The sequence below is a fragment of the Protopterus annectens genome, chromosome 3.part1, assembly GCF_019279795.1.
Source record: "Protopterus annectens isolate FY-2018-M chromosome 3.part1, PAN1.0, whole genome shotgun sequence".
NCBI classification, from domain to species: Eukaryota; Metazoa; Chordata; order Ceratodontiformes; family Protopteridae; genus Protopterus; species Protopterus annectens.
This window is the reverse complement of record NC_056732.1, coordinates 1,737,535,125-1,737,547,266: the sequence shown is the minus strand read 5'-3', so window position 1 is coordinate 1,737,547,266 and position 12,142 is coordinate 1,737,535,125. Positions and strand designations below refer to the sequence as shown.

Here is a 12,142-nt window from a genome sequence, read left to right as displayed (position 1 = left end):
GCTATGCAACTGGAAATACAGTTAGATAGTGTCACTTTAGAAACTGGTAAGCCCAATCTGGAGTCAGAAAACGAAATGAATAGTTGATCTGATTTCCTAAAATCCTTGGTCCGCTGTAAATAAAAACACAGTTGTCTATGAACATCCAGCTGATGAAAACAGTATTCAGCTGCATTACAGTGATTAGGGAAGAAAACTGGGAGTTCTATGGATTGATTTAAGGTAGCAGGGGAACAAACTTTGGGGACAAAGGAGGGATTAGTACGCAGTGACACTCTGTCTTTGTGAAAGATCAAATAAAATAACGTGGCTTAACAGACCAGGCTTGTTAGCTCTGATACCCATCTAGCTGATGTGACAGCTACCAAAAACAAAGTCTTCCAAGACAAAAATTTCAATGAAGATGAGTGGGAAGGTTCAAACGGGGAAAAAGTCAGTTTGGACAACACAAAATTTAAATCCCAAGAAGCCACAGGTTCTTGCAGCGGTAGTCTTTGGCTCCTTTCAAAAAGGTCTTGCTTAGCTTATGAGACATTAAATTGGTATCCGGACACCCTGAGAGAAAATGAGAAATTGCCGCCAACTGGACTCTTGACAGTGGCAGCGGCAGATCTTTGCTGAAAAAGCTCTGAGAGAAACTCCAAAATCACAGGGATAGAAGCAGTGTAGGGATCTACATTCACTTTCTGTGCCCAAATAGAAAATCTTTTTCATTTACTGCCATACAGCCTTCTAGTTGAAGGTTTATGGAAGGACATAAGAATATGTGATACTAAGGATGATACATCATGATGCCTGACTAGGGTTGGAACTGGAGCAGCCACGCTGTCAATTTGAGGGTGTGGATTGAGGGATGTAGCAAACCTGACATGCGAGTCAACAGATCTGGAGCTGGGTCCAGGATCCAAGGATCATCCAGGAGAAGAGGCTCGAGGAAGGGGAACAAGACCTGATGAGGCCACTAAGGAACAATGAGTATTCAACTTGCTTCCCAGCCAACTGGCTTTCTGAATCACTTTGGAAATGAGAGGAAATGGAAGAAAGGCATACAGAAGTCCCATGGGCCAATCGTGAGCCAGAGCGTCTCTGTGCGTCTTCCCCGGAGGGGGAATGAGGGAAAAATAGCTGCTGCATTTGGCATTGACTGGACTGACAAAAAATTTGCAGCAAGACTGTGCCCATTTTCAGAAAATCTGTTCTGCTGTTTCCCGTTTCAGTGACCACTCGTGAGGCAGTAGTATCGCCCGGCTGAGCTTGTCGGATATCACATTGGTCGTCCCTGGAATGTGCGTTGCAACCAAAAAGCGCTGGGAAGAAATCACCCATTCCCAAACTCGCATGGCCTCTCGAAAGAGTGGGTAAGATCTGGTACCGCCCTGTTTGTTGATATACTAAACAATCGACATGCTGTCTGACTATCGCAATAGTCCCTAGAGGAAGAAGGTCTTGAAGTGCTTGCAACGCCAGGAGCACTGCCCTCATCACCAGAACACTGATATGTAGGTGAGCCTCGTGCTCTTGCCATGTGCTTCGGACAGACCTGCCAAGATAATGCCCCCCCCCGATCTGGGAGGCATCCGTGGTCACAGTGGCAATGGGTGGTGCAGGAACAGAGGGGGTGCTCGTGATCAACTGGTTGGGAGCTATCCACCAAAGAAGGTCCTCCTTGCAGGATTCTGTCAGCAGGATAGGATGACTCAGCGGGAGATATTGGAAGGACCATTGGGAAGACAGAAGCCACTGAAGAATTCTCATGTGCAACCTGGCTAATGGTACTAATAGAATGGTGGAAGCCATAGTCTCGAGGAGCTGAAGAAACCACTTCACTTTGACCTTCCACAACGAGAGAAAACGTTGAATTTCAGAGATTGTTTTCTGCCCTTTCGGTGGGGAGACGAGTTGTCATGTTCACTGTGTCTACCTCTGCGCCTATAAAAATCACAGATTTTGAGGGCAATGATGCAGATTTTTCCCAGTTTATGGAGATCCCTAACTGAGCACAAAGTTGAATAGTGGCGTCCCTTTTTTGGAGGAGTAGATCCCTGGTGGGGGCGGTCCAGGAGCCAGTCTAAATACGGAAACACCTGGAATCCCGACATCTCAGGTGAGCTGTCACTACTGCCATGCATTTGGTGAACACCCTGGGGGCTGTGGTGAGACCAAAGGGAAGAGCATGAAACTGATAGTGACTGGCTCCCAGCAAGAAGCGTAGATGGCCCCTGGACGCCTTGTCCATTTTTATAAGGTAGTAGGCGTCTTGGACATCTAGAGAACACATCCAATAGTCTTTCCCTAACAACGGGAGTATCGACTGCAGTGTTACCATTCGAAACCTGTCCTTCTTCAAGGATTCGTTTAATCTGCTGAGGTCCAATATTGGCCTCCAATCTCCGGTTCGTTTTGGTACTAAAAAGAACCTGGAGTAAGTTCCGGATCCTATCTGGTCTGCTGGGACGGGCTGGATGACTCAGAGCAACTTGTTGATCTCCACAGTTGACTGATACATGTAAATGGGTGGTATATCTGGGATCTTCTTGGGAACAAACGGTGGAAGGGAAAAGGGTATGATATAGCCTCTGGTAACAACTCTTTCTACCCACTTGTCTTGAGTGATATTTAGCCAGGCTTCTGGATACAAAGAAATGCAACTCCTGACCAGCCCCAGAGAAACGCAGTTGGGCCCCACATCAGGAGCGCTGATAAGGCTGTCCCCGAAAGGAATCACGGCCTTGCTGGTATTGCGGACCGCCACTGCCTCTAGGGCGTCTCCCATTTCCTCTGCCTCTGAAGGAGGGTTTACCCTGTGTGTCGGGAATGACCCTCTGGGCCTTTTTGAACCACATTTTACTGCCCCTTTGACCTTTGGGGTATGGTCGAGAGGGAACAGTAAAACATACTTCCACGGCAGAAAGCGTCTTTCCTTCTTGCTCACACCGAGTGAGTGTATCCTTCACCTTAGAACTAAACAACGAGGAACCATCAAATGGGGTGTTGGTGAAAGTAGACTTGAACGGTTCCCCAAAATTACACAAGCGTATCCAAGAGCGACGCCTCAGGGCAACTCCTGAACCCGCTGCTCTACTCGCTCCATCAACGGCATAGGAGATAAGCTGCATGGAGGAGTTGACTAAAGAATTTAAGGTGGACAACTGAGCAGAAATAATGTCAGGGACTCCCTCAGTACACTCCCCTTGTATAGAATCTCCTAACTCCTTGAAAAGATCCCTCTATAATCTCGTGAAGTGCGTGAGTTAGTTCAACGATCGAATGGTAAATGCTGCTGAACTAAAGATATGCTTCCCAAATCTGTCCATCTGTCGAGAATTCTTGTTTGGCGGATGAACAGAGGAAGAAGTCTCTGCCAGCTCCTTCTTTGTGGCCGCCACCACCACCAGGGCATCTATGGGAACGCCCTTAGACAAACTCTTTACCAGGAGGGGCAGACAGAAACTTATTAGGTCTCCTGGGGACTGGCTCCACAGCATCAGGAGTATCACACACCTTTCGACTAACTAGATCCATCAGTTCGTCAAAAGGTGGACACCCCCAAGAGGCAGAAGGTTGAGACCCGAAAGCCTTCAGGTACACAGACTCCTCATCAGAAGGGTTGACAGTGGGCCAATCGCACCTCTGTTTAAGGATCTCCAGGAAGTCCATGAAGGAGACCAGAGGACAACTTGGGGGACCCTTCAGACTCCTCGAGGTCAGGGTCCAATGTCAAAGATTCATCCTGGGAGTCAATATGCTTCCTCTTACATAACCTCTTCCAGGGAGGCTCCTCGAAAGGACATTCTGGGGAGGCCCCGGAAGAGTGGGGGCCACCAGCCGATGGCTCCTGAGGCTGAGGGTCTCTGCTGTCTCCGGAGAGAGTAGGGGCTGAGACCGAAGTGGGTGCTCATGGGGGGAAGAGTGCTGGTACCACTGGTAGGAGTTGCAGAATGAGACAGCACGCTCCTGATCATCTCAAATGCCGACCTCTCTGGCTCCGAAGACCTCCCCCGCTCCGAACAGACAAAGGTTGACGTTGGAGCCAGAGCCGTCGGCTTCGAGGTGGATGCAGGGTGCGAGTTCACCCTGGCTGACGCACCGAGAGAAAGGCTCAGCACCGAAGATAGATTCTAGCCCTCCTGTCGGCGCATACAGGATAGCTTCTGCCCCTGGACACAACAGACGGCACTGAGCATGTTGGAGCCAAACCCGGCTCCAAAGCAGCGACAAAGGGAGCTGGGACAGTACAGTTGTGTACACTTACCATAAATGCAGATGTTCAAGTGTATTCACTGCTGCAGTCATTACATTTGGGTAATCTGCTGGTCCTGCGTCAGTTGCTGTCCCTTCTTCCATGACATCAGCTCGTCAGGGGTCCGACACCATTACATCAGTTTTTCTTGCCCCAGATGCCAGGTGCCCCCCTAATGGGGAGCAAATAAAATTAAAAACACAAAAATATAACTCCAACCAAAAGCAAATACACCAAAAAAGCTTTTAAGCATAGTAAAAGAAAGTAGAGGTATAGCCAGAGAAAAGTAGAGGGCTAGAGGGAGGGTAACCAGGACTGCAACAGTGAACACACCCAAACATCTACATTTATGGTAAGTGTACACAAATGCACTATGTTCTTCGTGTTTCACTGTTGCAGTCATTACATTTGGGTAGATTCCCAAAGCTATGGTTGGCAGGAGGTGTTTATACAGCATTAGGGCCAGCTATAAGGCCCTGCAAGACAGCAGTGGCAATGACAGCTCTGGATTTAGAGAAAATTGGTAAATGATCATGCTTGGTGAAAGTAAGTACAGAACTCCAGGTAGCAGCTTCTAGAATATCCTTCGTAGGAACACCTCTGAAAAAGACTGAGTGGAGTGGGATCTGATCCCTTGGGGGCTAGGTTTTCCATGGTGCTTATAGCAGAAATGAATGCAATGGCTTATCCATTTAGAAATGGTTTTAAAATAGCCTTCTCCTCTGCCCCTGCAGCAAATGCTACCAGCAATTGTTCAGATTTTCTTCGAGATTTAGTCCTGTCCAAGTAGGATCAAAGTTGTCTGTGCACATCCAAGGAATGCAGAACCCGTTCCCCTTTGTTCTGCGGATTGGGAAAGAAGGTTGGCAAATGAATGGACTGATTAACAGCCACACTGGAAACCACCTTGGGCATGAAGGATGGATTGGTCCTCAAAGATACCCTTATCCGCATTAAAGATGATGAAAGGTTCCACTGCCACAAGGGCCTGTAATTCAGATATCCTTCTAGCTGAAGTGATTGCTAAAAGGAAAGCCGTTTTCCAAGAAAGAAAATTTAAGTCTGCAGTAGCAGCTGACTCAAAAGGAGGTAGAGTGAGCTTTTCCAAAACAAAGTTAAGGTCCCAGGCAGGGGTAGGAGGTCTCCTGGGTGGTCTCAAGTTCTTTGCCCCTCTGAGATACTGCTTGAGCAGGGGATGAGAGAAGCGGGGAGGTTCTGCGTTATAGTGAGCTGAAATAGCCGAAGCGTGGCTTTTAATAGAGGAAAAAGACAGGCCCTTGTGAAGCATCTCAGTTAAGTATTGCAAAATCTGAGGTAAATTGGGTGCTGCTGTGCACATCCCTAAAGACTGGTTCCAGGCGCAGAATCTTTTCCATTTGTCAGCATAAGATTTTCTAGTACTAGGTCTTCACGCCTCCAAGATGAAATCCATCACAGGTTTGCTGAGGGATAAGGGTGAATTTAAGTGATTAGCCAGGCCGAAAGGTTCAATGTTGGAAGATGAGGGTGCAGAATTTGGTTCTCCTGCTGAGACGGCAAGGAAGGGGTCTAAGGCAGGTGCCATGGAGATATTTGTGAGACACTGCATAGGAGTGGGTACCAGTGTTGGCGAGGCCAGTCTGGAGCAATCAAAATCATTCTTGGTTTGTCTTGTTTGACATTTAGCGAACTTTGGAGAGCAGAGGCAGAGGGGGAAAGGCATAGACTGATAGGTTTTTCCAGCTGAAAGACAAAGCATCCACTTTCCAGGCTTCTTTGTGGGGAGTCCTTGTGTAAAATTTGTCCAACTGGTAGTTCTGGGGGGAGGCAAATAGATCTATGTCTGGGCTCCCCCATTTGCTTGTCAACGTGTTGAAAATCTGTGGTTCCAGTTTCCAATCGTGTGGGTCCATGAAATTTCTGCTTAGTCCATCTGCCAGTGTATTCAATTTTCCTGGCAGGAATGGAGCTTGTAGGTGCACTTGGTAGGTCATGGCTGTGCTCCACAATGCCATGGCTAGTCTGCAGAGGGGGTAAGAATGTGTACCCCCCTGCTTGTTTATGTACCACATAACCGTGCTGTTGTCCATCTTTACCATATGTTGTCCTGGAAGAATGTAGTCCTTGAAGGCTGTCAGATCATTCTGTACAGCTAAAATTTCTTTTTGAATATGTAGGTGCATTTGATTTGGGTTCCATGTGCCCTGAATGCACTTTACTGCCAGGTGAGCCCCCCATGCATAGTCTGATGCATCTGTAGTTAGGGTTTGGGCGGCAGGGGGTAGTGTGAATGTTTTGGTGGCAGGCCTCTGCCCACCATAGAACTCTAGTTGCAGGCAAGGTATGATCGGAATCGTCGTTTCCAGGTTGTGACACTGCTGACTCCATAGACTTTTTAAGTACCACTATAATTCCCTCATAAGCAGTCTTGCATATGGAATTAGAAGAATGTAGGAGGCCATGAACCCCAAGGCTTGCAGTATTAGTCTTGCAGATAGCAGGGTTTTTGTGGCCACTTGTTTGAAGTAAGTTACCAAATGAATTTGCTTTTCAGGCATGAGGAAAGCCATCTGGGCAGTTGTATTCAAGCTTGCACCTAGGAATGTAATCTGTTGAGAGGGTACCAGCTGTGATTTCTTTTCGTTTATGGTGTACCCCAGACAAGTTAGAACCCTTTTTACAAACGCCAGATGATTTAGAACTACGCCCTAGTTTTCTGCCTGAATTAGACAATCGTCCAGGAATGGATATATTTGAAAATTTCTTTGCCTGCAAAATGCAATAAATGGAGCCAGGCACTTTATGAATACCCTGGGTTCAGCAGACAAGCCAAAGGGCAGTGCAGAGAACTGATAATGCAAGTAGCCTGCTTTGAAGCGTAGGTATCTTCTGCAAGATTCCCTGACTGGGATGTGCAGGTATGCTTCTTTTAAATCTAGAGTTGCCAACCAGGCATCTTTGCCTAGCATAGGAAGTAACTGGTGAAGAGTCAGCATCTTGAATTTTGGAATGTTCAGAAAGGTGTTTAGAGTAAAAAGGTCCAGAATTGGATGCCATAATTTGTCTTTTCTGGGTACCAGAAAAAGCCTGGAATAGAAACCTTGTCCCTTTTCCTCTTCTGGTACTGGTTGAATAGCCCCCATGTTTAAGAGGGAAGTACTTGTTTCTGAGCCTCTGCCCACTGATTTGGGGGCAGGTATGGCCACCCGTTTGGTGTTGGCAACGTGTGGAAATGAAGCCTGTATCCCTGGGGCACTATATTTAAAACCCATTTGTCCTGGGTTATGAGTACTCAGTTCTTTGCATGAAGAGCAATCTTTCCCCCGAAAGGGTCGGCTAAAAGGCAAGTGCTTGGTAATTTTAAAAGGAAGTCATTGAGACTGTTTACCACAGGGGGGTGTCTTATTTCCAGATTTGGAAGTGGAGGCCCCCCCCCCTCCACTGCTTAGTTCTGAGAGTCCCCTGGGACTGAAACCTGGTGCTTTTGGTGTGCCTGGGTTTGGCTTGAGAGGATCTGGATAAGACCAATTCTTAGTAGGCCAGTGCCTACTAAATCTTGGAGGTTGCACTTGTAAGAAATCTTTAACAGTTTGCATAGATTTAGCTTTATCTTCTATCTTTTTTAGAACTTTTTCAGCCTTATTGCCAAACAGGCGGTCCTGATTTAAAGGAGCATCCAACAATTTTGCTTTAACATGAGCAGGCAAAGATTGCTCCTTAAGCCAAGCATGCCTTCTAAGCACAGACCCAGTAACAGCAGCCCTGCAGGAGGCCTCTAAAGAATCAAAACCACATTGCAAAGTATGTTTTCCAACTTGTTCAGCAGAATGCAATAAATCCTGTAAATCTTTATTTTCCACACAGTCAGGAATCAACATAATTTTCTGTTAAAGCAGTCCAATAATATGCTGCTGATATTTTAACATATGAAATTGGCAGTTTCCTGATTGCCAATGTTGCAGAAGTATAAACTTTTTTACCCCATCTATCCAGCGCCCTGGAGTCTCTATCAGAAGGGGTAGGATTTTTAGCAGTAGAAGCCTTAATGCCCTTGGGCCCCTGAGAAATGGTTTCTGGATCTGCAACAGGATTTTTGAATAGGAACTTGTGGGACTCAGGAACCCTGTAGTACCTGTCAGGTTTACTAGGAGCTGGAGGCAGGGAATCAGGAGCCATACTAGATTACGAAAACACATCATCAACAATGACTAGTACAGGAGGTATAGCCAAAGGCCTATGCTGAGGTAGAAGAAGGAAATCCCTAAGCCTCTTTTTTGAATCAGAAAATTCCTGACTTTCCCAGTGGAAATGCTCCCTTAAGGTATGTAAAGTTTCCCCAAAAGAAAAATCCACAGGGCGGGGAGCAGAGGGAATGGAATCCTCAGCATCAGAATCCTCATAAGTACGTATGGACAAATCCAGGTCATTAGAAGAGTTGGAAGAAACAGAAACCTGATCAGAAGATTCATAATCAAGCTCAGCCCTAGGCCTCTTAGAGGGGGAGGGGGTTTGACTACCCCTGATTAGAGCCATTTTGATCATTTGTTTTTTTAGGCATAGGGGCCTGAACATGTGGTCTGGGTGTCGGTTTTTTAGACATAGATTGAGATTTAGGCCTTAGTAATGAAGGTGGAGTCGGTTTAAAATGCAAGTCTGTAGGCCCGAATACACCCTCAGAAGCCGGTGCCTGCACATCAGAAGGAAGTACCACGAGGACTAGGTCCTCTAACTTAAACGGGCCTAGCCCGGAACAGAAAGCTAGGTCTTCTAATTTAAACATACCAGAAAAAAGAAAAACTCATGCACACAGAAGCTGTAATGACTATTTAGCAAAAATTTAAGAATAGCTAGCTAGCGTACTAGGGAAGGAAACTCCAACAATAAGTAATTAACAAGCGGATCCCCGCCAAAAATACAATCTCTGAAGAAACTAAGCTGACTGCCAAATGGAGACCGAATAACGGTCAGAAATAACAGGAGCCCCTGTTAACTACCAGCAGAAAACTGCCAAAAACGAACACTCTACCTGATATAAAAAAAACAAGGCGCAACGGCGCCTACAAGGAATTCTAAACTGGTACACAGGATACCATACTAACAACAAGTTTAAACTAAGATTGCACCAAAAGGGCAAACAACGCAACTGCCTAGGATAATAGCAACCCTAACACAATAATATTAACACTAATACTATATTTAAATAGAAAAGAATTTGACACTTAGCCAGAGCCAAGAGAAGCACGACCGAACTCGAAGTGGCAAACAAGATCTGGGGTTTGTTCTGGTGTACTATGGGGATGCCTGCCTAGCCACGAGCCAACCAGAAGTCTTTGAGCTTGTAAATCGGCAGAGTCGGAGCAGAGGATCGGCTCCGAACCCATATGTAGGTTCATATGTAGGTACTAGGCTATCTGCCCTAGGGCATTTATAAGCCTAGCTGGAATTTGTTGGCTTTCGCCTCCCTTTTAGACTAGATTCCCAAGCCTCTGTCCAGCAGGGCCATAGAAGTGATCCCAGGAGCAAATTTACGATTACCCATCCACTCGTCAAGATTTCTCTTGAAGAGGGTCAGCGAAGGGCTCTGCCTAACATGGACTGGGATTCTATTCCAGAGTGCGGGAAGCCTTTGGGATATGAATCTATCCCTCCAGCATGTCCTATTTATTGTTGTGTTAAGGTTTAAATCCCTGGAGCGTGTAGCTCTAGTGGATTTGGTTTTCTTGAGGTGGAGCATGTCGAACAATTCCGGGTTGGACATGGCCTTGTATGTCAGGCAGAGATCACCTCTGAGTAAGCGGTAAGCAACTGAGTATAGCTGGAGTTTCTTTAGTCGAGCTGCATAGGGCAACTGTTTGAGGCCCACGATTCTCTTGGTGAGTTATTTTTGAGGGCTCTCCAGCTGTTGTAGGTGTCTGGTAAGGTACATCCCAAATGGGGCATTGTACTCAATTATGGGCCTGATAAGTGATGAGTAGAGGGGCACGATGACCTCTCTTGATCTAGATGTGAACCCTTTTGTGATTAGTTGGGCTATATAGAAGGCCTTTCTAACCACTTTGGCAATGTGATTGTCGAAGGAGAGGTTACTATCTACTTGGGTCCCCAGATCCCAGATTACTTCTTCCGTCATTAGTGGATTTCCTTTTATATGGTAGTTTGTGGGTTCGTTGTTTTTCCCAAAGGGGATGACTATACATTTTTTTGCATTTAGCTTGAGGCCATGGTTCTGACACCAGGTATCAGTCTCTATTAGGCCTTTCTGGATGATGGTTGTGTCAGCCGGAGAGTCTATTATGGCTCCCAGTTTGCAGTCATCTGCGAACTTGGTCAGCCACAGTCCTCCCGTGTTTGCTTGCACCTCCGAGAAGTATATACCGAACAAGAGTGGTCCCAGGACTGATCCCTGTGGGACGCCACTTGTGACTGGTTTTAGAGACTGGTTTTAGTGTCGGACATGGCGCCTGAAACTCTGACCATGTGAGTTCTATCCCTGAGCCAGTTTGCAACCCATCTTGTGACGTATGGGTTGATCTTTAAGCTGTTGAGCTTATTTATAATACCTGAGTGGGGTATTGTGTCGAAGGCCTTAGCGAGGCCTAGGTAGGCTGTGTGGACTACCTTTTCCTCATCTAAGGCTTTGGTAACTCAAATCAACTAGGTTTAAGAAGCAAGATCTGCCCTTGACAAAGCCGAATTGGGTTGGGTGCAATGTTTGGAGGTTCTCAATGTCTTTGTTAATGAGGTCCACGATGATGCGCTCCATAGCCTTGCAGACCAGGCTAGTCAGACTTATAGGGTGATGGGTCCCAGTATCCGTTGTGGCGCCCCCTTCGTGGAGTGGGATCATCGTTGCTGTACGCCATTCTTTGGGTACATAACCTGTGGTGAGGCTGAGTTGGAACAGTGAGTTCATGTGAGGGTTTAGTTTGTTTTGGAGCTCGTGTAAGACGCAGCCCGGGATACCATCTGGTCCCATCGATGCTGTTTTTTTTTTTTTACCTTAGAGAGAGCTGCTTTCACCTGTGAGTCTGATGTCTGGGGGACTGCATTCCTCTGGGATAGTCACAGGCCTCACTGGAGGGGAAGGAGGGTGAAGTTTGCACTGAACCTGTCTGCCAGGACGTTGGCAATGTCTGTGGGTTCAGTGTATTTTGTGCCATTATGCACCAGCTCAGAGCAGATCTGTGTGCTGCCACCCAGATTTTGGACGTAGCTAAAGAATGCCTTGTGATTATCTTTTGAGTCTTTGGCGATTTTTCTTTCGAAGCTGGCCTTTGATGATTTTATGAGGGATCAAAGTTTTTTTGCTGGTACTGATCAAGGATACCTTCCCTTTATGGGATTTTGCCTGGTCATGTAATAGCTTCCTCCTTCTGTTGTATAGCTTGTTTATGGCCGGGGTCCACCAAACTGGCCTCCTGTTCTTGGAGGAGTGAGTCTTTGTTTTACTTGGGATGGCACGATCCATGCATTCCTGTAGGTGCTCATAGAGTGCTTTTGCAAGGGATTCTGCGGTTTGGGTACCATTTTCCATTTGTCCGGGTGCTCTAAAACTTCCCACCTCGGTCTTGAGAAATGTGAAGCTTGCTTTGGAGAAATTTTTCACAGTGGTTTCCTTTGCTGGGGGTGGTGTCGGGATGTGGATGTCCATTGTGATAAGTTTGTGGTCTGATCTTACCAATGAGGGATTTACCTCTGGTGTAGAGCATTGAGCCCCTATGTTGGTGATGACCAAGTCCAATATGTTGTCCCATCTTGTGGGAGTGGTGACCAGTTGTTCCATGGCATTTGAGTTTATAAACTCCAGAAACCGTTGGGCAAAAGAGTTGGGACTTGAGTAGTTTTTCCAGTCAATGTTTGGGTAATTGAAATCCCCCAATATCATTGTGTTTGGTGAGACCTTCATATTTTCCAGTGTTCTCA

General features: G+C 46.5%; 1 protein-coding gene across 4 annotated transcripts in view; it reads right to left on the bottom strand.

Annotated features, from left to right (window-relative positions):
• Positions 1 to 12,142, bottom strand: part of CSNK1A1 (casein kinase 1 alpha 1) — a 1,314,414-nt gene that overhangs the window by 404,122 nt on the left and 898,150 nt on the right. The gene's annotated exons all lie outside the window — the stretch shown is intronic.